The sequence below is a fragment of the Eulemur rufifrons genome, chromosome 1, assembly GCF_041146395.1.
Source record: "Eulemur rufifrons isolate Redbay chromosome 1, OSU_ERuf_1, whole genome shotgun sequence".
Lineage (NCBI taxonomy): Eukaryota > Metazoa > Chordata > Mammalia > Primates > Lemuridae > Eulemur > Eulemur rufifrons.
Genome location: NC_090983.1, coordinates 6,595,013 through 6,618,353, shown reverse-complemented (window position 1 = coordinate 6,618,353; position 23,341 = coordinate 6,595,013). Strand labels below are relative to the sequence as shown.

Here is a 23,341-nt window from a genome sequence, read left to right as displayed (position 1 = left end):
CTATCAAGGCATCACATTGTCTACCTTGACTATATTCCATTTTATTTGTCAATTAAATACCTAAAAAAACCTATGTGTGTATAGTTTTATAAATCAAAAGGCAAAATTAGTTGGAAAATATATAAAGCAGGAGGAGTAAAACAGGGGATGGAAATATTACACGACACAGAGCAGGACTCTTTCCTGTGGCTCTGGAATTGCTATTAAGGCCAAACTAATTACCGCTGCGGCTCAGCTCAGCCAGCAGCCCCGAGGGGTTACTGAAGCATGACCCTACAGTAATCCCTCTCCTTGATAAAAGGAAGGAGGAGGAAGGGAGGAACTGGGTGTTTTGCGGGTGCCATAGCCCATGCAAAGAGCAAGGTGGCCCTGGAAAAGACTGCGGGTCCCTGCAGGAAGGGGAGGCTCCCGACTGGGAGCTTGCAGGGCTGTGGAACCTGTGGGCCCCTTACAGATTCCTGGCAGGGGTTCTGGGATCCTAGGGCTATGGTGCCTTGTCCTTTTTGTCACCCCACCCGTGGTTCCTGAGATGCGGAGATACACTGAACGTACACGGACTGGAGCTGGCTTTGGGTCGGAGGATTTCTGGAGGCAGGGCCTGCTGGGTGACTTTGTACCAGGGAGCTCAAAAGGACTGTGGCCTGTGGCCTTGAAGGAAATGGGTCCCCGCCCACCCCCGTCTTTGTTCTCTGTGGCCTTTGGAGCAGTCCTTGCGCAAGAAGACCCCGAAGTTCCCTGAGGGTTCTCGGAGCTGAAAGGTCAGCAAGTGGCAGGGGTTGGGGGCTGCCAGGTGGCCACTGGGCCAAGCAGTGGGAGGCCCCAGCTGTAGAAGGGGTTGGAAGCACTCATGCCCCTCTGGCCAGAGGGAGATGTGGTGGCCCCTCTGGGAGGGGTGTGTGTGTGTGTGTTGCAGGAAGGTTCATATAAATACTAACTGAAGACAGCCTCAAAGACTCCAGCAGTGGAGGTGTCAGAGCAAGGCTGAACCAGAGGGACACCTCTGACCACAAGTGCACAACCAGCCAAGGAAGGAGACCGGGGCTTGCTGGTCCCGCCCCTCCCCCACCCCTAGGAAAGGGGAAGAGGGGAAGGTGGTGTCTTCAGCCCAGCTCATTTCCCACCCACCGTATAGTCTAGTTTCTGCTCGAGGGAAGGGAAAAGAGCTTTGAATAGCATGAGACTGAACTTTGGAAAATTTGAGCGTGGTTAAAATGAGCAAATGATATAAACAGAGCTCATGGGCAAGTCAATACAAATCACCCTTAAAAACTCATGGAAAGAACTCAGGAGGCTGAGGTGGGAGGATCATTTGAGCCCGGAGTTGGAGGCTGCGGTGAGCTATGACGACGCCACTGCACTCCAGCCTGGGCAACAGAGCAAGACCCTGGGGGTTAGGGGGGAAAGAAAAACTTGTGAAAAGATGTCCAACCTCCTGCCTCATAATAGGAAAGAAAATCCAAACCACCCTGAGATCCCTGTTCTTGCTATAGTGGCAAAAATGCAAACGTGCGCAAAGCAGTTGGTGAAGCTGAGGGGCAACACGCAGCCCCATCACCGCTGGTGGGATTTTAAATCGATTCCATCCCCATGGGGCAGTTTGGCAACGTCTGTCGAAATAAAGAGCAAGGCCAGGCACAGTGGCTCACGCCTGTAATCCTAGCATTTTGGGAGGCCAAGGCAGGAGGATCACTGGAGGCCAGGAGTTCAAGACCAGCCTAAGCAACATAGCAAGACCCCGTCTCTACAAAAAATAACAGAAAAGCCAGGTGTGGTGATGCACACCTACAGTCCCAGCTACTCCAGAGGCTGAGACAGAAGGATCACTTGAGCCCAGGAGTTCCAGGCGGCAGTGAGCTACAATGAAGCCACTGCACTCCAGCCTCGGTGACAGAGCGAGATCCTGTCTCAAAAAAATAAATACTAAAAAATAAGCAAATATGTTTTGATTGGCCCATGGATCTGCTTGTGCATATAGGGAGTGGTCCGGGTACAGGTGACTCACTGTAGCATCAACAAGGAGCAAGTGACTCATGGCCGCATTGTTCAAGGGCAAGTGATTGGAAATAACCGGAGTATCTCTAATCAGAAACCGGTCACACAAATTAGAAAATTCTAAACATTTTCTAGAAGGTCTATATACAGTACTGATTAAGAAAGTATCCTAGGCCAGGTGCGGTGGCTCACGCCTGTAATCCTAGCATTCTGGGAGGCCGAGGTGGGAGGATCGCTCGAAGTCAGGAGTTCAAGACCAACCTGAGCAAGACCGAGACCTGGTCTCTACTAAAAATAGAAAGAAATTATCTGGACAACTAAAAATTTATATAGAAAAAATTAGCCGGGCATGGTGGTGCATGCCTGTAATCCCAGCTACTCGGGAGGCTGAGGCAGAAGGATCACTTGAGCCCAGGAGTTTGAGGTTGCTGTGAGCTAGGCTGACACCATGGCACTCTAGCCCAGGCAACAGAGTGAGACTCTGTCTCAAAAAAAGAAAAAAAGAAAGTATCCTAGAATATATACATATATATTTTTTTAAAAAAGCAAGGGCAGAAGAGTATGCATTATATGTTTCCATAAGTGTAAAGAGGGAAGTGTATTCAAATTTATCTGGATGTGCCTAAAACCTTCTGGAAGCAGTTATGAGAAATTAGTACCAATGGTTATGTGTGTGTGTGTGTAAATATATGTATGTACATAAAATTAGACATGAGAGTTTGGGCAGATGGGGAATAGGGTCGGGAGGAAGGAGATCTTAAAGTATGTACTTTTAAATATTTTTAAATTTTTTAAAGCTATGTCAATGTATTAATCTATTCAAAAATTAAATAAATAAATCTTTTGAGCAAAAACAAATAAATCAAAATCTTAAATACAGAAATGAATCAGTTATAAAACCAAAAGAGACTGGGAAGTTATATAATTTGGCCAAGAAACCTCCAAGAGCCCTGCCACGCGGCAGGGAATGAGTTTGGACAGAGGGAAATCGTAGCCACAATGGGGAAACATACAGCTGTTTTATGTGTACACCTGCAAAAATTGAGACTTCCCAATAGATCAGAATAAGAATGAATGGTTAAATGAGATGTTTAATTCCTTCATCAAAATGTTCTCAGAGTGATTTACATAAAATTGAGGCAATTTCATATTCATTAGAAAGTCTTAATACAATATCAGTAGGTCAGTTGGCAAAATTGAATACCAATTCCCAGCAAAAACCTTTAAAAATGAAACTAGAAGGAGAATTCACCATGATAAAGAGTACCGTGTACCTCTCAAATGTGGTGATGGTGAAAGGTAAGAGATGTTTCCATCAAGAGCAGGGTTCCTGCTCTCATTATTATTAACATCTTTCCAGAGATTTTGTTCAACATAATGAAACATAAATGAGTTATCAGAAAGAAAGATGAAATTTTCATCTCTCAAAATAATTTTCAGATGATATGATTTGTATGCCTAGAAAACCCAAAAGAACCAACTGAAGCTATTGGAAATATTAATACAAAGAATTCAGCTCAGGTCCAAAATAAGACAGATTCACTGCGTGTCAACAGGAATGAATTAGAAAGTGGAGAGATTCCAACTACAGTAGTAACAAAGCCAGAAACCAAGGATAACTGTATCAATAAATATGAACAACTTGTATAAAGGAAAACCTTGGGAGAGGGAAGGAGGCTTGCATGTTTAGGGAAATGTGGGTTTTTCTTGGATAGGAAAATGCAATATTAAAAATATGTCAGTTCTTACCAAGTTAATATATAGTTTTCTGTCATTCCAATTAAAAAAACTAATCAGAATATTTTGACAAAATGATTATGAAGTTCATCTGCAGGATAGACAGACAAGAATAGCTCAAACATTTTGAGGAATATAGGTAATAAAGAAAGCCCACTTCTCCCAAATATCATAAAATATTATAGTAGTAAAAGGAATATGGTATTGACACAAGGTAGTTGATTACTGAAACAGAGTGGCCAGCCCAGAAATAAATTCTTATTTATAAAAATGTTATTTTATAGAAGAGGCATCACAAATATAAAAAATAGAAGGGTTACAAAGCCAGACAAAAATGTCATAAGAAAAGAAAACTATAGAACAATATCTCTTATGAATATGGAAGAAAAGGTCCTTGACAAAATACTAGCAAACTGAATCCATAAGAAAAGGATTACACAGCCATGACCAAGTAGAATTTATCCCAAGCACATAGGTTGGTTTAACATGCAAAAATTAATTAATGTAACATACCATATGAATGGAACAAGGGACAAAAACACATGACCATCTTATTAGACATTTGGCATCAAATAGCATTTGACAAAATTCAACAGTCCTTCCTGATAAAAATGTTCAGCAAACCAGGCAGAGAAGAAAACTTCCTCAAACCTCATAAAGGGCGTCTACAAAAACCCCACAGCAATCACCATATTTAATTGTGAAAGACTGGATGCTTTCCTCTTCAGATCCAGAAGAAGATAAAGACGTCCACTCTCACCACAACTATTCAGAATTGTAAGAGATGTTCTAGCCAAGGCAATTAGTCAAGGAAAAAAAGTCATTCAGATTAGAAGTACAACTATCTCTATTTGCAGATAGCATGATCTTATGTATAGAAAATCCTAAGGAATAAGGAATCCAGTAGAAGAAAAAACTATTAGAACTATGAATAATAAATAAATTCATCAAGGTTGCAGGATGTAAGATCAGCATACAAAAATCAATTTTATTTCTATAGTAGGAAGGAAAAAATCATAAATGGAATTTTTAAAATTTTATTTATAATGTCATCAAAAAGAATAAAATACTTAGGAATAAATTTAACCAAAGAAGCATAAAGCTTAGATTCTGAAAACTGTAAAATGTTATTGAAGGAAATTAAAGAAGACCTAAATAAATAGAAAGATATCCATCTTCATGGATCACAAGAATTAATATTGTTAAGATGGCAATACCCCCCCCCAATTGATCTACATATTCAACACAGCCCAATTAAAACTCCCAGGTGGCTTCTTTGCAGAAATTAGTAAGCTGATTATAAAATTCATCTGGAAATTCAAGGGGCCCATGCCAAAGCAATCTTGAAAAAGGAGAACAAAGTTGGAATCACACTTCCTGATTTCAAAACCTACTACAAAGCAACAGTAATCAAGACAGTCTGATATTGGCACAAGGATAGACATATGGGTCAATGGAATAGGATTGAAAAAACATAAGTTCGTACAGCTATGGCTAAATGAATTTTGACAAGGGTGCTAAGACTAGTCAATGGGAAAAGAATAGTCTTTAACAAAGGGTGCTGAGACAATTTATTATCCACATGCCAAAGATTGAATTTGGATCCCTACCTCACATCATATACAAAATTTAAGTCAAAATCAAAGACCTAATTGTAAGAGCTAAAACTATAAAACTCTTAAAGGCAAATATAGGCATAAACCTTCTTGATGTTGTATTGGGCAATGATTTCCTAGCTATGACACCAAAAGCACAATCAACAAAAGAAAATAAATTGGACATCATCAAAATTAAAACATTTTGTGCTCTAAAGAACACCATCAAGAAAATTCTCGGCCGGGCGCGGTGGCTCACCCCTGTAATCCTAGCACTCTGGGAGGCCGAGGCGGGTGGATCGCTCAAGGTCAGGAGTTCGATACCAGCCTGAGCGAGACCCCGTCTCTACTAAAAATAGAAAGACATTATATGGACAACTAAAAATCTATATAGAAAAAATTAGCCGGGCATGGTGGCGCATGCCTGTAGTCCCAGCTACTCGGGAGGCTGAGGCAGTAGGATCGCTTAAGCCGAGGAGTCTGAGGTTGCTGTGAGCTAAGCTGACGCCACGGCACTCACTCTAGCCTGGGCAACAAAGTGAGACTCTGTCTCAACAAAAAAAAAAAAAAAAAAAGAAAAAGAAAATTCTCATAGAATAGGAGAAAATTTTTCCAAATCATATATCTGATAAGCCTCTTGTGGGTCTTATATCTAGAATATATAATGAACTTGTACAATTTAATAATAAAAAATGACCAATTACAATATGGGCATAGGATCTGAAACAACATTTCTCCAAAGAAGATATACAAACGGCCAATCAAGCACATGAAAACTTGTTCACCGTCATTAGTCATCAGGGAAATGCAAATCAAAACCACAGTGATATACCATTTCACACCCATTAGGGTGGCTGTCATAAAAAAGACAGATAATAACAAGTGTTGGTGAAGATGTGGAGAAACTGGAGCCCTTATACACTACTGATGGGAATGTCAAATTGTGCAGGCACTTTGGAGTATCATCTGGTAGTTCCTTGAAAGGTTAAACACAGTCATCCTATGACCCAGCAATTCTATTCCTAAATCCGTTCCCAAGAGAAATGGAAACATACATCCACACGAAAAGTTGTGCACAAATGTTCACAGCAGCATGAATCATAATTGGCAAAAAGTGGAAATACTCCAGATGTCTGTCAACTGATGGTTGGATAAATAAAATGTGGTATAGCCATACAATGGAATATTATTAAGCTATAAAAAATTAAGTATTGATATACACTACAACATGAATGAACCTGAAAACATTTACTAAGTGAAAGAAGCCAGTCACAAAGGGCCACACATTGTTATGATTTCATTTCTATGAAGCATCCAGAATAGGAGAATCCACAGAGACAGAAAGTAGATTAGTGGCTGGGCACAGTGGCTCACGCCTGCAATCCTAGCACTCTGGGAGGCCAAGCCAGGAGGATTGCTTGAGCCCAGGAGTTTGAGGTTAAAGTGAGCTATGACGATACCACTGCACTCTAGCTGGGGCAACAGAGCGTGACTCTGTCTCCAAAAAAAAAAAAAAAAGAAATGTAGATTAGTAGATTAGTGGCTGTCCAGGGCTGGGTGTCTTGTGGGGGAGGAGTGTGTGACTGCTAATGGGTGTGGGATTTCTTTCGGTGAGATGAGAAAATGTTCTAAAATTGATTGCACAACTGTGAGTACACTAAAAACCATTGAATTGTACACTCTAAATGGGTGAATTGTGTAAAATGTGAATTATATTTCAATAAAGTTATTTTTTAAAAAATGGAGGGGTGTCAATAAAAGTTTGGAACATTGGTTAACAATTGGGGAAAAATATCAGTTTAAGTCCTCATAATAAATTAACCAAATAAACTCCAGAGGAATTAAAGCATTAAATATTTTCTTCAAAGCATAGAACATTTTGAGAAAGAATTCAGAGGTTCCCATGTGTTGCTGTGTGACCCCGGGGAAAGCTGTGTGGTGTTGTGAGTGGGAAGGGGCAGGCCAAGCCCAGCTTGTCATCCCTCTCCAGCCCCCGCTGGTTGAATGAGTTGGGCATGTGGCTTCCCCTCGGGCCTCCTATTCCTCCTGTGTCATGCAGGGAGGACAAATGTTATCTATGCCCTGTGGCCGATATAAGGATGCACAGTGCTGGTTTCCTAGATATGACACCAGTGTGTGGTAGCTGGTTTCTTTATGCATTATTATGCAAATTAATGCAATGAGATACTATTTCCATCTACAAATATAACAATATTTATATTTATATCTCACCCAACACAGCATAAATCGAAAAGAGGACAAAAGAAATAAAAGGGTGGGGGCATAAAACTTAATGGGAGATAAGGTTAAAAAAAATCATATTACAAAGACTCTTTTTTTTTTTTTTTGTTGAGACAGAGTCTCACTTTGTTGCCCAGGCTAGAGTGAGTGCCGTGGCGTCAGCTTAGCTCACAGCAACCTCAAACTCCTGGGCTTAAGCGATTCTACTGCCTCAGCCTCCCGAGTAGCTGGGACTACAGGCATGCGCCACTATGCCCGGCTAATTTTTTCTATATAGATTTTTAGGTGTCCATATAATGTCTTTCTATTTTTAGTAGAGACGGGGTCTCGCTCAGGCTGGTCTCGAACTCCTGACCTTGAGCAATCCACCCGCCTCGGCCTCCCAGAGTGCTAGGATTACAGGCGTGAGCCACCGCGCCCGGCCTACAAAGACTCTTGATGTGGAAGGCCTCAGATTTCCCTAAGCTTCCCAGTAGCCGACATGAAAAGGGAAATGTGTCAGCGACTCAGTCCACTGCATTCAGGGATAAAAACTGACCGATGGCTCAGGAGAAATTGTCATGTTTGTACTAAGGCTGGCAGGGATTCCTACCAAATGCTCTTATGAGAGATGCAGCTGCGTGCAGAGATTCCCAAACTTTTAAGAGCTTGTTAAATACAGGCTTCCCTCATTATCCATGGGGGATTGGAGAGCTAAAATCCACGGGTGCTCAAGTCCTTTACGTAAAATGGTGTAGTATTTGCATATAACCTACACACATTCTCCCATATATTTTAAATCATCTCTTATTATACCTAATACAATGTAAATTCTATGTAAAGAGTTGTTATACTGTATTGTTTAGGGAACAATGGTGAGAAAAAAATGTCTGTACCTGTTCAGTACACAGGAAGCCATCCATTTTTCTCCGAATATCTTGATCCTTGATGGGTTGAACCTGTGGACGTGGGACCCGTGGACGTGGAGGGCCGACTGCATGTGGAGTCCTAGCTCCGTGCCAGGATTTCTGCCTGAGTGAGGCCAAGTGGGTTTCAGAGTATGCCAGGTGAAGCGACGCACATGGCCGCGGACGCTGGTCTGTGCTCCGCAGATGGTCTTTCTCCCAACCTCCTCCGTGAGTTCTTTAGTACAGGCTGACGGCTTCTCACAAAAACACAACCAAGCGAAAGTAATTCTGCACGGTGACACAGTCCAGGGGCTTCTGCCTGATCCCGTGGAGATTTTAGAGGCGTTTTGGAAGGAGACCTGGACTCTCTGTCTTCCCCGAGGTGAGTGTTTGATCAGTGTTTGGTGGGGATTATCTTGCAATCGAGCTCACAGTGACGCCTGTCGACGTGGCTCTTCTGTGTTGCATGTTCACTGCAGCTCTGAGTGGACAAGGGGTTGGGGAGCATTGATACCCTTAAGAAAAATAGGATCCTTCCAGTAGGGCCGAAATTATCCTCATAAAGAACATCTGAGTAGATTAGAATCTGCTGTAGCCTAGGGCAGATAGGCAACAGAGCCACAGAACTCCATTCCTCACCCTCAAGGCCCGAAACGTTTAGCTTGGAAAATTCCTTGGCTGGTGAGACCAGATTCTTCCTTTGGCCTCCAACCCACCCCGCAACACCAGAGTGAAACTTGCACAGAATGTCTCTCCTTGCGCAAGGTGACTTCCTGGTATCCCCTCCAAGGTAAGCTCTTTGTGAAACAGCCATCCAGGTGACTGAGTGGGGCAGCTTGTTCTCTGGAAATATCATCTATAAACCGGGAAAAACGTGGAAGCAGCAGCATTTACCAAAAATGGCAGCATTAGTTTTAGATGTGTGGGTCAATAGTACTCTCTGCTTTTAATTAGCCAGCCTAGCCTGTTGTCTGCTGAGGCCCCTTTCAGCGTGAATTCGTAAAACCTTTTTGGCTCAGGATAAAAGAATGCCCAGATTCTTACTTTCTGGAGCAGCGGGGCAGACGCCCAGGCCATCCCCGTGTGATTTAAACCAATTATGAGGCTACGCAATGGCTACGCAATGAAGGAGGTGGTGACACTTCTAGTTTACCTTTCATTTGGTTAAAAGAATTTTTTTTTTAATTTAGGAGGGTTCAGAAAGTCCCCATATTAAGTGCACAGATTGCTGAGTTTTATAAACTGAACGCGTTTGCGTGACCAGAACCCAGATTCAGAAGGAGAAAGTCACCACTACTTTAGAAAGAGTCCGGATGCCCCCTGGAAATCACAGCTTCCCGTCCCCAAGGATGACTTCTGACTTCTAACAGCATGGTTTGCTTTGCCTGTTTGGGTAGTTTATGCACATGGCATCGTCAGAATGTTCTCTCTTGCTCCTGGCTTGTTTCCTCAGTTCACCCACGTAGTGCGCGTTGCTCTCCAGCCGTGGTTCTCTGTCTGGGGGTCTCAGCCACGGGAGAGTGCACCACAGATGGCTGGGCCCCGAGTCTGCAATTCTAACACGTCCTCAGAAGCTGCTGCTGCTTCAAGGTCCACACCTTGGGAATCCTCTTTTCTCTGGAAAGGGAGTCTGGCTTTGTGGTGATTGTTGCTTTCAAGAATTGTTAATGGGCAACAGGCTGCACAGGAGTTGGGGGGATGCGGTCGTGTGGAGACTGGGCTGGCGTCGCAGGGCCAGGGTGGAGGAGCAGCAGGCCAGGGTCCCGCGGTGACACCGGCCTCCGCAGTGAAGCTGCCCGTGGGCTGGAGAGAGGATTACACACCCCTCTGCGGTCCTGTACCTGACCGGACCCCTGTCACGTGGGCCTCTTGGTTTACCATGCCAGGGCCTCGTGGCCTCTTCAGGAGCGTGTGCCCTCCTTGGGCCTGTGGTGGAGATTTCTGGAACATAATGTGGTCAGACCCTGGCCAGAAAGCCCCCAGCGTCCTGCTGCATGCAGTGCCAATGGACCCCACACACTGTCGCCGACAGGCCTCAGGTCCTCTCCAGCCTCACAGGGGGCTCTGGCGAGGGGCTCACGTTCTCCCTCTTCTCTCCAAAGCGTCGCCCTCCTGGGACTTCGGTGCACAATGGCAAGGCTCCCCATGCTCCGGCCTCCCTGCTAACCACCCTGGGGCTCTCTAGTCTCCAGGGTCCTCCCTCCGTCCTCCTCTTCTTCTGCCCTTTCCTCTCTTGGTGTCTCGCCTCCTTCTGGGGCTTTGACCGGCTGCTCTTTCCGGGTGGCCGTGCCTCGCCCTGAGCTGTGTGTCTAACGGCCATACCTCCGCCTGGCGTCACCGCGGGGCCACAGCTGGGAGATGGTGCCCTGGTAGGACGGGAGGAGGCTCCCAGCCACCTGCAGCTGCCCTCCCTGTGGCTTCTGATGGTTTCCAAAGAGGACGCAGGCCACAGGGCTGAGGACAGCAGTGACTTGGGTGGTGACTGAGATAAACCCTCCTGGCGAGGAAACGGCTGAGCAGCAGACACTCGTCCCGCTCTTCCCAGAGGGAAGCCTCGGTGGTCTTGTTCCAGGCGCTGGTGTCCCGCTTTCCATTTGATGCATTTGATTCTCAAACAAGCCTGGGGCCGGGGTGGGTGGTTATCTTTGGTCCCACATTAGAGATGAGGAATCTGAAGCTCAGAGACACTCTGCAACTTGCCCAAGATAACACAGCTCGTGAGTGGCTGAGGCAGGATTGGAACCCACATCTTCCAGGTCCCAGAGGAAAGGGGTGGCCAGAGTCCACGCAAGGCAGAGTGGAGAGACTGCCGGCGTGGCAGAGCATGTGCTCAAGAAGCACCTTGCCAAAGAGCAATAATCAAGGAAGCCCACACAGCAGGGGACAAAGCCGGAGGCTGGAGGAGACAGCCCTGGTGCTCTCTGGGGAACTGAGAGCCAGGGGGGCCACAGTCTGTCCAGCAACCTCTCACTCCACAGGGGGACCCCTGGACAGTTTGGGAGGCGGGGGCTCAAGGCAGGTGCAGGTGTCCTCCTCAAAGTGGCTGGGGGGAGCCAGTCCCATGATTCTTAGCGAGTGGTGCGTGGCTGGGGGTGTTCGCCCGCCAGCCCACTTCTTGTGCAGCCCAATGGGTGTTGGGTGGTCTTCTCCCCTCCTCTGGTGTCTACGTCAGGCTGCAGCCGAGGGACCCCTTGAAAAGGTGCGCCCTCCCAGCCCGTCCTGGTGGGCCTGGGAGTCGGGGCTCCTTGGACACTCCACACCTCCCTGGAGCCTCCACTTCCCACACCCCTAGTTCATGGTGTGAAGCTCAACATGGGGTCCTGGGTGGGCGGCTCTAGCACGGTGTGGGACACAGCCGTGCCCAGCGTGTGAGTGGACAGAAGTGGAGGCCCTGCTTTGAGACCCCAGCAGAGCAGGCAGAGGCAGCTGCTGAACACCCCCATTTTCCCGACCTAAGCGTGCCCCGCCTGTGGCCTCTTTCCCTTCTGGAGAGCCCGAGCTGTGCAGCGAGGGTGCAAGCGCTAATGAGATGCGGTGCCCCCGTGTCACGCATGCACGCGCGGCCATTCTCCCAGCCTGCTCGCTTCACTCTTTGCAACTGAGTGAGTGATCCACTGTTTAAAACTGCTTTACTCTTGGATGTGTAAAGAACCAAAGGTTGTAAAATGTATATAATGCTCAATATAAAAATCAGGTTTAGAGTTTAAAAAAACAGATTGCGGGGTCCATCAAGGCCTTCCCCTCAGCTCTGTCCTGGTCTCGGCACTGGCTGGTGGAGCTGCTGAGGCCTGTCCCCTCCGGGTATGTTGGTGACAGCAGCCATCTCAGCCGGGTGGGGGAGGAGAGGGCCCAGCCTACTTTGCTAAAGCGAAGCTGCCTGTGTCACTGACCCTCTTTCACCTCTCCCAGCCATCAGACAGGGTGGGCCTGGGGAGGGAGTGAGCTGGGGACAAGGACTGCTCCTTCCAGGGTGAGCCACCGCCTTGGCCAGCCACCGCCCTGGGCAAACTTCCCAGCCCTGTGGGCAAGGTCTGCCGCCCCAGCCAGAGGGAGGAGGGCCAGGGTGGCCGAGCTCCCAGTCGCAGTGTGAAGCAGACGCTGCGTGGAAGGGGAATGTTATTTCCATAGCCAAACGGGGATATTTGTGTGTGGGAAACGGGATGCCAACACTCGGTCTTTGTTGAGTTCTAGCAGCGGGATCATTTGCATGTCGGGGTTGCTGTGAACTCATTTATTAACCCATATTCAGAGGGATTTATTAAAAGGCCTGCTAAAAATGACAAGACCAATATTGGTGTCTTCGTCTGCTAGGGCTGCCATAACCATACCATAGACTGGGTGGCTTACACAACAGAAATTTATTTTCCCACAGTTTTGGAGGCTGGAAGCCCGAGGTCAGGGTGCCAACATGGTGGGGTCTGGTGAGGGCTCTCCCCCTGGCTTGCAGACAGCCGCCTCCCACAGTGTCCTCACAGGGCCTTTCCGCAGTGTGTGCGTAGGTGGGACGGGGAGGTTTCTTCCTCTTCCTCTTCCTCTTCCTCTTATAAGGGCACTAATCCCATCATGGGGGCCCCACCTTCATGACCTCGTCTAAACCTAAGTACCTTCCCTATGTCCCACCTCCAAACACCATAACATTGGGGGTTAGGGCTTCAACATAAGAATTTTGAGGAGACACACTCAGTCCGTAACAACTGGAAAAGGAACGCAGGGGGTACTTGCGTCCCTGGTTGGGAACGTCTGGGTCCCACCTGATTTCTCCGAATGGCACTGGGGAGCCACCTTGCCCTCCTATTCCTGAGCCTTTCCTAGGGAGTTTGCTTATCTTCTGCCCTGGAGGGGGGACACCCTGAGTGCCACTGCCCCTGGCCTCCTGGCCACAGCGGCCCAGGCCAGAGGGGACCTTTGACCTAGGAGGAGTTGATCCGAGGCTGGGCTGAGCCAATCAGATTCCTTCTTGCAGACATGAGGATTGGGATGACCCTGGCTTGGGCCCAGGGCTGATACAGACCCCTCATTCTGGCCCCAGCAGAGCAGGAAGGAGGCCATGCCCAAACATCTGTCATCATCCTCTGGCCTCTCTTTCCCTTCTAGAACCTTCTCTCATCTGTGCAGTGCTGGAAGTGTCCAAACTGCCTTTGCATGCTTCTCACATGATCCTGAGTCTCCCCACTGGCCTGCAGGGAGGAGAGAAGTGTCTCTGCCTTGCGGAAGGTTTGCCCAGGTCAGGTGAACTGAGGTGTGGGCTGGAGGGTGCCCCGGGCCTCGACTGGGGGCAGGGAGGGAGGGTGGGAGGGAGGCGGCAGGCGATGCGCAGAAAGTCCAGAATTTCTGATTTGGTTTGGGTGAGAGAATTATTCAGGAGAGAGAGATTTTTATTAATAAAAAGCAAGCAGCGATGGCGGGGAGTTTGAGGGGCTGTGGTTTCTTTCAACAGTCTCTCATCTAAAATAGTCATAGGATTTGGGTAAAATCTACATTGTCCCCTCTTCTTCCATCTGGGTGAGATTTGAACCTGTGTCTTCGAGGTGATTTTAGGAGGTAGGTCAGTCAAATGTTCACAAAATTAATGGTTATGTATTTTATGTGTCTTAGAAAAAAATCCAATTAGCACATCAAACCTATGTTCTCACAGATATTAATGCTTAGGATGAAAATAAATAAAGTAGGGAATTTAATTTAAAGCCACTCTGTAGAAACTATTAATAGCACATGGTACATGCACAGGTTAAAAATTGTGAATGTGGAAAGTAAATGACTGACATTCGGGGCATAGTGGCTGGCAATGGCTTGGGTGAACGGCTAAGGGCCGTCCTCCTCTCTGCAGGCCACGTGATCCACTTTGATCATTGGCAGCGGCAGCAGCAACTGGGGACTTTAAAGAAATGCAGATTCTTGGGCCCCTACCCAGATGCCCTGTGCTTCTGACAAGCCCCCGGGGGATTCTGCTGAGCCACCGCTCCACCCTCTTCCTCCGCTGCCTCCTCCTCCTCCTCCTCCTCCTCCTCCTCCTCCTCCACTCCTTCCTCCTCCTCCTCCTCCTCCTCCTCCTCCACTGCTCCTCCCTCCTCCTCCTCCTCCTCCTCCTTCTCACTAATATCCTCAAAGGAGGACTCAGCCCCACTGTTCCTGGGCGGGCCTGGGAAGCCCCTCCCTGCGCAGACCACCCTCCCGTCCCACTGACACTGACATGCACGGAGGGGTCAGCGCCTTCCTCTCTCTAGCAAATATTTACTGAGCACCCACCTGCCCTGAGCCAGGCCCTGAGGGACAGAAATGCAAACGCTCCGCCCAGGGAGGTGATCTGATTGGTGATCAGTGTGACAAGCCAGTGCCACGCTGAGCCCACCCAGGGCTCCCTCCCCCCACCCCCCGCCAGAGTCCTGAGCGGGGATCTCTGAGGTCCCAGCCCGTGGCATGCCTTAGGTGGGAGAATCAGGTTTACTGGGCTTGGTGCTCGAACTTGGCCGCTGCTGTGCGGCCCCTGACTTTCCTTTCTTTCCGATAGATCCAGGATTTAATGCATGTTGGCGTTTTCTGACCTCCTCGCCTGGGTGAGGGCAGACAGATGCCACAGTCGATTCACGGTCACTGTGCAAGACAGGCCAGCAAGCCCACGTCACTCGGCAGCAGTGCCCCCTTTGCTCAGTGCAACGACCTTGCCGTACCTTCTCCCTCCAGCCTCCCACCCGCCCCTGCCCTACTCCCCATCTCCTTCCTCCTCCTGGGGACTCTTCCCTCTGCTCTCGCTTCCCAAGGACCCTCCCTGCCCCCCTTTCCACCTGCACCCTCCTGTCTGGCAGCCACTGGAACAGCCAGCCTCTCTAGAGCCGCCTCCCCTCCGCCCTGCCCCGCCCCCCGCCGCCTTCACAGCAGAACTTCCCGGTGTGACTCCAGGCTGATCTGCAGGACCCGCCTTCAGCCCTGGACCCTGCACCACCCTCCAGGAGCCAGAAGCCTCTTCTTCTAGACTAGTGGAGGGTGCTCGTTGGGACCATCAGGGCAGAAAGACGGAGCAACTGCTGGGAACCCCAGAAAATGCTCAAGCTGGGTCCTTTGTGGTGAAGCACACGGGGCATCACACCTCGGCCTGCCTGCTCTTGAAGTCTCAGAACAGAGCCCAGCCCCTGACCCCTCACCTCTCCTGCTGCTTCTCCCCTCGCCCCTGTGCCGCCTCCCAGGCTGGGCTTTGCCTCGGTTTCACCTCTCCTTAGGGCTGCACCCATGCTAGGTTGAGGCAAAGGCTTTCTCCCAGCCCCTTCCCCAGAGCCTCGAGTCACTCCTTAAACAACTTTTAGTGAGCACCCACCGTGCACAGGGTGCTGGGGTGTCAGCGCCCACCCATGAGTGTGCCCAGGGGCTGCTCACGGCCTCCCACGACCCCCAGCGCCCAGACCCTGACTCCGTGTCCTGGAGGCTCTGCCTCCGCTGCCACCTGCTCCCAGGACTGGGCTGCTACGCTGGGCCCCTCCATGTGGCTTCTCTCTAGCAGGTCACTTTCTTCAAGCCTTCACCCTGGACCCCCCAACACGCACACACAAGTGGATGCATCTCCTCCAGGCAGACCAGGAGGACGCAGGCTCAGACCTGCTCCAGGCTGAGAAACGCCCTGGACTGCCCACCAGGGCAGGGGTGACCAAACAAGGATTGTCTCAGGAGCGGGGCACCCGGGCCTCTGCCCCACTGATGCAGGCTTGGCACTTTGTGACAGGTGACGCCCTTCCCATCTGCAACGCCATCATCCACTCAGGGGGCTGGGCATGACTTCAGCGTCTCTCTCCACCGGCATGTATGCCTGCTCAAGGTCCCACTGCTCAAGGCACAGCTTTTACAAATTTTTCAAAGAGTCACCCATTGCTTCCAAACACGTCAAAGATATTTTTAAGAAAGCTCTAGTGTTTCCTTGTGGCAGGCTGAGTAATGCCTACCTCGCCCCAAAGGTGTGCATATGTGACCTTATGTGACAAAAGGGACTTTGCAGGTGTGATTAGGTTAAGGGTGTTGAGGTGGGAGATCCAGGTGGGCCCCGTGTGATCACAGGATCCTTGTACGAGGAAGGCAGGAGAGACGCAGAGAGAGCGGAAGGGGCTGCACTGCTGGCCTCAGAGATGCAGGAAGGGGCTGTGAGCCAAGAGTGCAGGCGGCTTCTAGAACCTGGAGAAGGCGAGGAAGTGGAGTCTCCCCTCGAGCCTCCAGAAGGAACTCGGCCCTGCCAGAGCCTTGGGTTTGGCCAGGTGAGACCCGTTTGCACTTCTGTCTTCCAAAATCGTAACGACGCACTGGCGTGGTCTGGAGCCACTAAGTTTGTGGTCGTTAGTGACAGCAGTGTAGACGGCGAACGCCCTCCCCGCACAGCTGGGGCGCTGAACCTGCGAGGCTCCCCGCCCCTCCTTCCCAAATCCTTTCCACACCAGCGTTTACCAAACCTGTTTTTTTAAACTTTGGAGCGTCAGGGTTTTGCTGGAAAAAATGCCTTCTCTTATCCGGGAATATTAACATTCTCCACTGGGGGGAAGTTATCATGGGGGGTGAGGCAGTTACTTGGGGGGTGCAGAGGCTTCTGGGCTGCGACGGGTGGGCTTGAGTGGCACCATCAAAAGGAGGGGGCTTCTCGCCGTTAGCCGAGCGGAGCACGTGGGGGGTGAAGCGCTCCGGTCACCGAGGCACGTTCACGTTTACTGCTCGACCCTCTGACCGGGTGAGCTGCTACGTCCTCTTTTATATTGGAAGAAGGACCCGTTTTCTCTCTCAAGCCTGTCAGGTAGTAACAGCTAAAATCTCCGTGAGTGCCGAGTGCTTGACCTGCGTCATCTCACTGGACACGCACGGTGACCCTGCGTGATCTTGACGGCCCCTGCCTGCTTCCCCCGTTTTCACAGAGGAGGCCATGAAGGCCCAGAGAGGTTCACTGATTCAGTCAAGGTCACAGAGCCAGCACGTGCTGGGGGCAGGATTTGAACTCAGGCAGCCTGGCTCTGGCAAGATGGTTGAAAGCATGATTTGTAAACTATTTCTTTCCACTTTTAATTTGAGACATTTTGACTTAAAGCAAACAGCCTTTCCCAAGAAAACAGCCTTAAAAGATTACGGAGAATACAGAGAAGGAGCAAAGGTAGCTACCTGCCCACCTGGGGCCGTAGGAGGACACCCTGGCCTGGCCGTCTACCCCTGCTGCTGTGTGTTGGTGATTTCTGTGATATTTCTCCCGTGAGAACACAAATCAGCTACAATAATATTTCCCAAACACAGCCGGGGTGGGCCTGTTTATTTCAGGCTGAGCATTTTGACCCCCAGCTAGAAACGCTCCATCCTGCCCCTCGACTGGGAGCCCAGGCTGGCCAGCTGCAGGTGGCCGTGCTCGGGGCGCAGAACTGGTTCCAAAGAGGCCGGAAACTGCGTTGCAGGCGACAGCTCTGACAGCTCAGGCGCTGGGGAAAATTGTCCATGTGCCAGATGCCCTTTTTAATCCAGAAACAAAGAACTTTAAAATCATCTTAAAGTTCAAAGCTAACTTCCTAAAAAGGAACTCAGCAGAAAAGAAGGCTCCTCCAACGCGCAAGAACCTCCCGAGGAATGTTTTTATCACTCGCATGGGAGCAAAACACGCTAGAGATGTGCCCACTTCCGTGAGTGGGTCTACGACAGAGAGATCATGGAACATGGAGCCTGGGTGCCGGGGTTCTAAGAACTTCAAAGACTTGGGGGTTTTTCACCCCGTTGGTGGGATTTAGTGGGAATCTGTTTTGGCTCAGGAATGGGGCGTGTATCAGCCAAGGGCAGGAAATTGGGTTTTCTTAATCTACTTATTAGGACAGGAGGAAAGGGGGTGGAGGCAGCGGGGGGGCCCGGAAAGGAAGAGGGGGAGCTTGGGAGCGGAGCAGGCAGCTTTGCCCTCCCACTGCTGTCTCCCTGCTGGCCTGGACTGAGCACCCGTAAACGTTTGTTGACTGGCTGTAGGAGGTGCTCTCCAAGGATCCAGCCTTCACGGAGCTCGCTGTCATGGTGGACTGAAACACCGACACATGTAGGTTGTACCAACTTGTTCGTGGGATTGAGCAACCGCTCCCTGCGTCGGCCACTTGGGACTGACCCTTGCCACCTGAGGACAGGACTTGGGGATCGAGGTCCTCAGGCCCCATCGGTCCCCACCCCAGGGGCTCCCAAGCTTCTCTTATCTCTTCAAGGACTCTGTCCAAGTAGCTCGTCCTTCTGGAGAGCTTATGTTTTGAAGGATTTGTCTCTGGTAGGAAACATACTCATCAAATAAGGATGAATTAGCGCCCTCATTTTTAGACTCATCAAAGACCTGGATAATTGGTGGCTGGAGCTTCTCACCGAGGGGAACACCGATGCTGGTGCCCAGAGCTCCAGCCCCAGTTGAAGGCGACTGAAGCAAAGCCAGCTGGTGCCGGGTGTGGACGTGCCAGATGAATTTCCTGGGAGGCACGTTGGCTATCCTGATCTCTATGGATCTCTGGGGTCCAGGCTGGGCACCTGCCCTCTCCTCCAGCACACTTGTCCAGGCAGCCTCCCTTAAACAGGCCTCACACTTCCCTGATCCCTGCCTCCACTTCTGCCAGCTGCCACTCTGCAAGGCTCCCAGCCAGTCCCTTGTTAAAACCCTGCTGTCCCTTCACCTGGAATGTGCTATCTTTGAACATGTGCTATTTAAAGAACTTGCAACATACCATCAGGATGAGTGTGAAAAAAATTACTACCTTATTTACAAGTTAGAGAGCCTTACTTTATAACACACAAAGCCATAACCATCAGCTCCTCTCCTCCTCCTGGAAAATAATTAATAAGCAATGCAAGATTGTTTAGTGGTGCCCAACTTAAAGGCCACCTCCTCCATGCAAGCCTCCCTGATCACACCTTTGATCTTCCCCAGGCTCCTCATTTGAACACGTGACTTTTTTTTCCACTCCAAAGGTAAAGCAGGTTGAGGTGGGCAGATTGAGAGACAGCCTCACCCAGGCTCCCAGACTCCCAGGTCCTGAGCAATTTTCCCCAAAGAAACCCACTGAGGGATGCTCCAGCCACATGTCCCCTCTTCAGTGCTCAGGCAGCATGTGGTCTCCCAGGGAGCAGGCCTCAAGGTCGCTGTCAACCAAAGGGAGGTGGAGTACCTGCTGACAGCCCAGAGGCAGAGCCCCACCCCGGGTCTGACCCAAGGCCGAGAGAAAGAATTTCTCCCAGGCCCAGCCGCACTGCCCAGCAGCCTCCTGAAGACCCCGTGGGGGCCTCTGAACAGAGACAGCCCCAGGCTCAGAGACGAAATTCCTGTCTCCGCTCAGCCACTGGCTTCTCAGCCTCGTGACCTGTGACCGTCCTGGGGGGATCCCATGCGGCCCTCCCGGAGGGGGCTTCCTGCCTGGCGTGGGGCACAACATTGCCTCACCCCCCTACCAGCCTGAGGGCCGCCACCGTCCGTCTGTGTCCCCCAGCCCAACTCACATGTACAAAGTGCTCAGCAATTCTCTGATGAAGGAATAAAGGGATTTTTGCCATTGGGGTGGTGCTAGTGGGTAACTTCGGAGTGTCAGAGCCGAGCACCTGGGGACACAATGGGCTCACTGAGATGGAGGAAGGACGCCTGTCCTGGGAGAGGGGATGTCTGACCCGGGGCTAGCAGCTCGCCAGCGTCTTGGGACAAACAGTGGCTCCTGTGTCCCTCGGTGGAGCTGGCAAGGCTGGGCGGTTAGATTTGGCCTTCTCCAAGCCTCTGGGCAGCCGCACAAGGTCTGGGCTGGCTTGGCCACTGGTGCAAGCTTATGGGATGCTCTGGCCAAGGTAAGAGTCTCCAACATGCAAAGTTCTTAGAGCGATTGTCTTGCCCATCCCTGGCCGCCAGGGCCCAAAGCTGCGACCGTCACTCATGCTGTCATTGGCATCACCCACTGGCTTTCCTGTGCGAAGCTCCTCCCTGGAGGGGTTTCCATGACAACTGGGGCTCCAGGAAGGGGTAGGGGTGGAGCGTGGGGTCGAGGGAGGTGGTCTGTGGTCTACCTTCTTGGACCAGGAAGCTTAAGACACCCGAGGAGACACTGGCTTCCACCTTCCCAGGGCTGAGCGGGGCCAAGGGCAGCCGAGGTGTGGGCAAGAGGGAAAATATAAGTGGGAAGATAGAAGGGGGGGGGAGGACAAGGACACATGGCAAGGGACACAGCTGGAGCATTCCCACCGAGGGTCTTACTGCATTAAGATCAGCGTTTTTCCAAAAGGCAGAAATATGTTGGTAACTGGCAGAGCACGGCAGAACTGTCAAAAGTATGGGAATCACAAGTTCCAGTTCACACAGCCGGTGACTGTAAACGTCCCAAATTTTAAATCCAGATAGAAAAGAACCTACTGCCTCCACATCCAAGAAAACTGCGTCCCTAAACAGTTCAGACCCACCGTGCTTTGGCTTGATGCCACCAGGTGCACAAATCCAGAAGGTTCTGAGGGGGTGGTCTTTTATCCTTCTGAAAGGGGCCCGTGAGCAGGAGGGGACAATGGGAATGGCAGGGGGGCTACATTGCAGTGGGCTGTCACTTCACGGCTGTGACTTCCGTTCCCCAAGTGTACTTCCTGATCCTGAGATTTGAGATATGGGTGCACGGGAATCTCAGCACTTCACAGTTCACTTACACGCTTATTAGCAGGGCGTGTAAGTGTCAGGTGTATGACCTGTGCAGTCACAGGGCCCTGTTCCTAGAAGGTCCCCACGCTTGGTTTAATGCTATACTGCTGCCGTTTTGAAACTCTTAATTTTCCACCAAGTGGCCCTACATTTCGTATTGCTGGGGGCCCTGCAAATTACGCAGCCACTCCTGTTCATATCTCGCTTCCCCCACAGCCGTGACGGGAGAGGAGCTGGGAGGAACCCTTACCCCAATTCGCAGGTGGGGAAACTGAGTCCCGGGAGGGGGAGTGGAGAAGCCCAGACCAGACAGGATGTCCCGAATGGAATCCAGGGCTGCCTTTTGTCTCGGACGGGTGGTGATGTCCTTTCCTACCTGTCCTACCAGCAACCTCTATTCTATCCCCGGTTTCATCTCATTCCACTAAAAACAATACAAAACCATTTGCTCACCTGCTGGCGAGGTGCCCCTAGGGACTGGGGACGTCTCTTCCTTTCTGTCCACTGTCCTGTCTAGCACCACAGAGCAGGCCGGTGTGCCCCCAGCTAAGTCCACAGTCCTCTGCTTTGTCCTCTCCTGGGAGAGCCTCCCTGGGAAGCATTCCTGACCTTCAGACCCACCTGACACACCTGGCCCTTTGCCTGTGACAATCATTTCCTGGCTGGGCATTTACCTTCCTGGGCCCCGTGGGCCGGGCCAGGGCGGCAGCCACACATCTGGCGCAGAATCGGTGCAGGAGGGAGGTGCTTCCCGAGGGGAAGGCTGGGAATGGCTGGAACGGCCCCTGGTGTAAGGTAACGCTGATTGCCCTCGGCACACCTGACCCCCACCCCCAGCATCGGCCAGCCCTGCTGCGCAGCACTCCGGTCTGAGGTTTGAGAAAGGCTGCGGGGTCCTCTAGGGTTTGCTTCACTTCTTGCATGTGGCTGTCCGGCCTCAGCCGATCACTTCCAGGCCTGTGACGCTTGACACTCATTGCTTTGTAGGGGATCTTGCTCCGTTATTATTATTACTATTGTCACTGCTAATGGCTTCCTTTTATTCAGTGCTTACGGGACAGGCACTGGCTAAGGACATTCCCTGATCTCCTGTGTAATCCTTGTGCTGTCACTATGAGCTGAGAATCATGCCCATTTTTTTCACTGATGACAATTTATGATCATCTGGTAGTAGCACACAGACAAATATTAATTGAACCGGAACTATGCCTGCATGGAAGTGGGCCATGGTATGGCCATTCTAGGGGGAGCCGCGCGCACTTAGTCATCATCTTGTTTGAGCATTTTCGTCTTCTGCTCGTGTCGCTCAGTTTCTTTCTGCAGACACCAGCTCAGTCTCCCTCTTATGATGACCGAGCTCGTCTTCACGGTGTTTCTGCAAGGCTGCCAGTTGTTCTCCAGCCTGCGCCCGGAAATATCGTTCCTCTTCCGCCTGCTCTTTCTTCCTGAAGGCCCCACCTGCCTCCCGGGTGGAGCCCTCGCTCCTGTCCACATTCTGGGACTGACCCCAGCTGAAGCCTCGGGCTCGCACGGCCTTCACGCCCCACAGGCCGCCAATGCCGAGACTGCCGTTGTCGCTACAGCTTCTCTCCTGTCGCTTCCCCCACAGCCTCTCTGAATGCGCCAGTGGCGAGGACGGCCGTCATGCCCATCATAAAGACGCAGAAACAGAGGCTCCTAGAGGCTGATCATCTTGCTCGAAGTCCCCCAGCCAGTTCGTTGGGGATCCAGGATTCAAGCCCAGCCCGACTGGTATCAAACCCTGAGCACTTAACCACTGCCAACATCTGTCAAGTCTAATTGCTATGATGTCCATCTCTATGTAAAACTCAAATCAGCCTTGGTTTTAGCTGTTTATTGCTGGTGACAAGTTAACCCAAAGCATAGTGGCTGGAAACAACAGGCATTTGTTATCTCACTCACAGTTTCCGTGGATCGGGAATCCGGGCACTGCTCAGGGGTTCTCGCGGGCTGCAGTCAAGGGGTGGGAGGGGCCGGGGTCGCTCCTCAGGCTCCACTGGGGAGGATCCACTTCCATTCTCACAAGGCTGTTGGCAGGACCCAGCTCCCTGAGGGTGGCTGGGCTGGGGGCCCTGCTCCTCACTGGCTGTTGGCTGGAGGCTGCCCTTGACTCTGCCACGCCGGTCCCTCCGCCAGGGCAGCTCCCTTCATCGGAGTGTGCAATGGAGAGTCCAGGAAGACGGAGGTCAGCCTTCTGTGATCTACTCGCAGAAGCGACATTTGATCACTTTTGCTGTATTCTA

The 23,341-nt window shown here is 50.6% G+C and overlaps 1 protein-coding gene across 2 annotated transcripts in view; it reads right to left on the bottom strand.

Moving 5' to 3' along the window:
- Window positions 1-21,644, bottom strand: part of NGEF (neuronal guanine nucleotide exchange factor) — a 99,104-nt gene extending 77,460 nt beyond the window's left edge. Inside the window, exon 1 of one of the 2 annotated variants that reach the window (XM_069469720.1) lies at window positions 21,531-21,644. The gene's annotated coding sequence lies outside the window, so the exon portion shown is untranslated. Of the gene's footprint in view, window positions 1-8,440; window positions 8,626-21,530 lie in introns of those variants that run through there. The other variant, XM_069469808.1, reaches the window with a different exon arrangement.
- Between the last annotated feature and the right edge of the window lie 1,697 nt (window positions 21,645-23,341).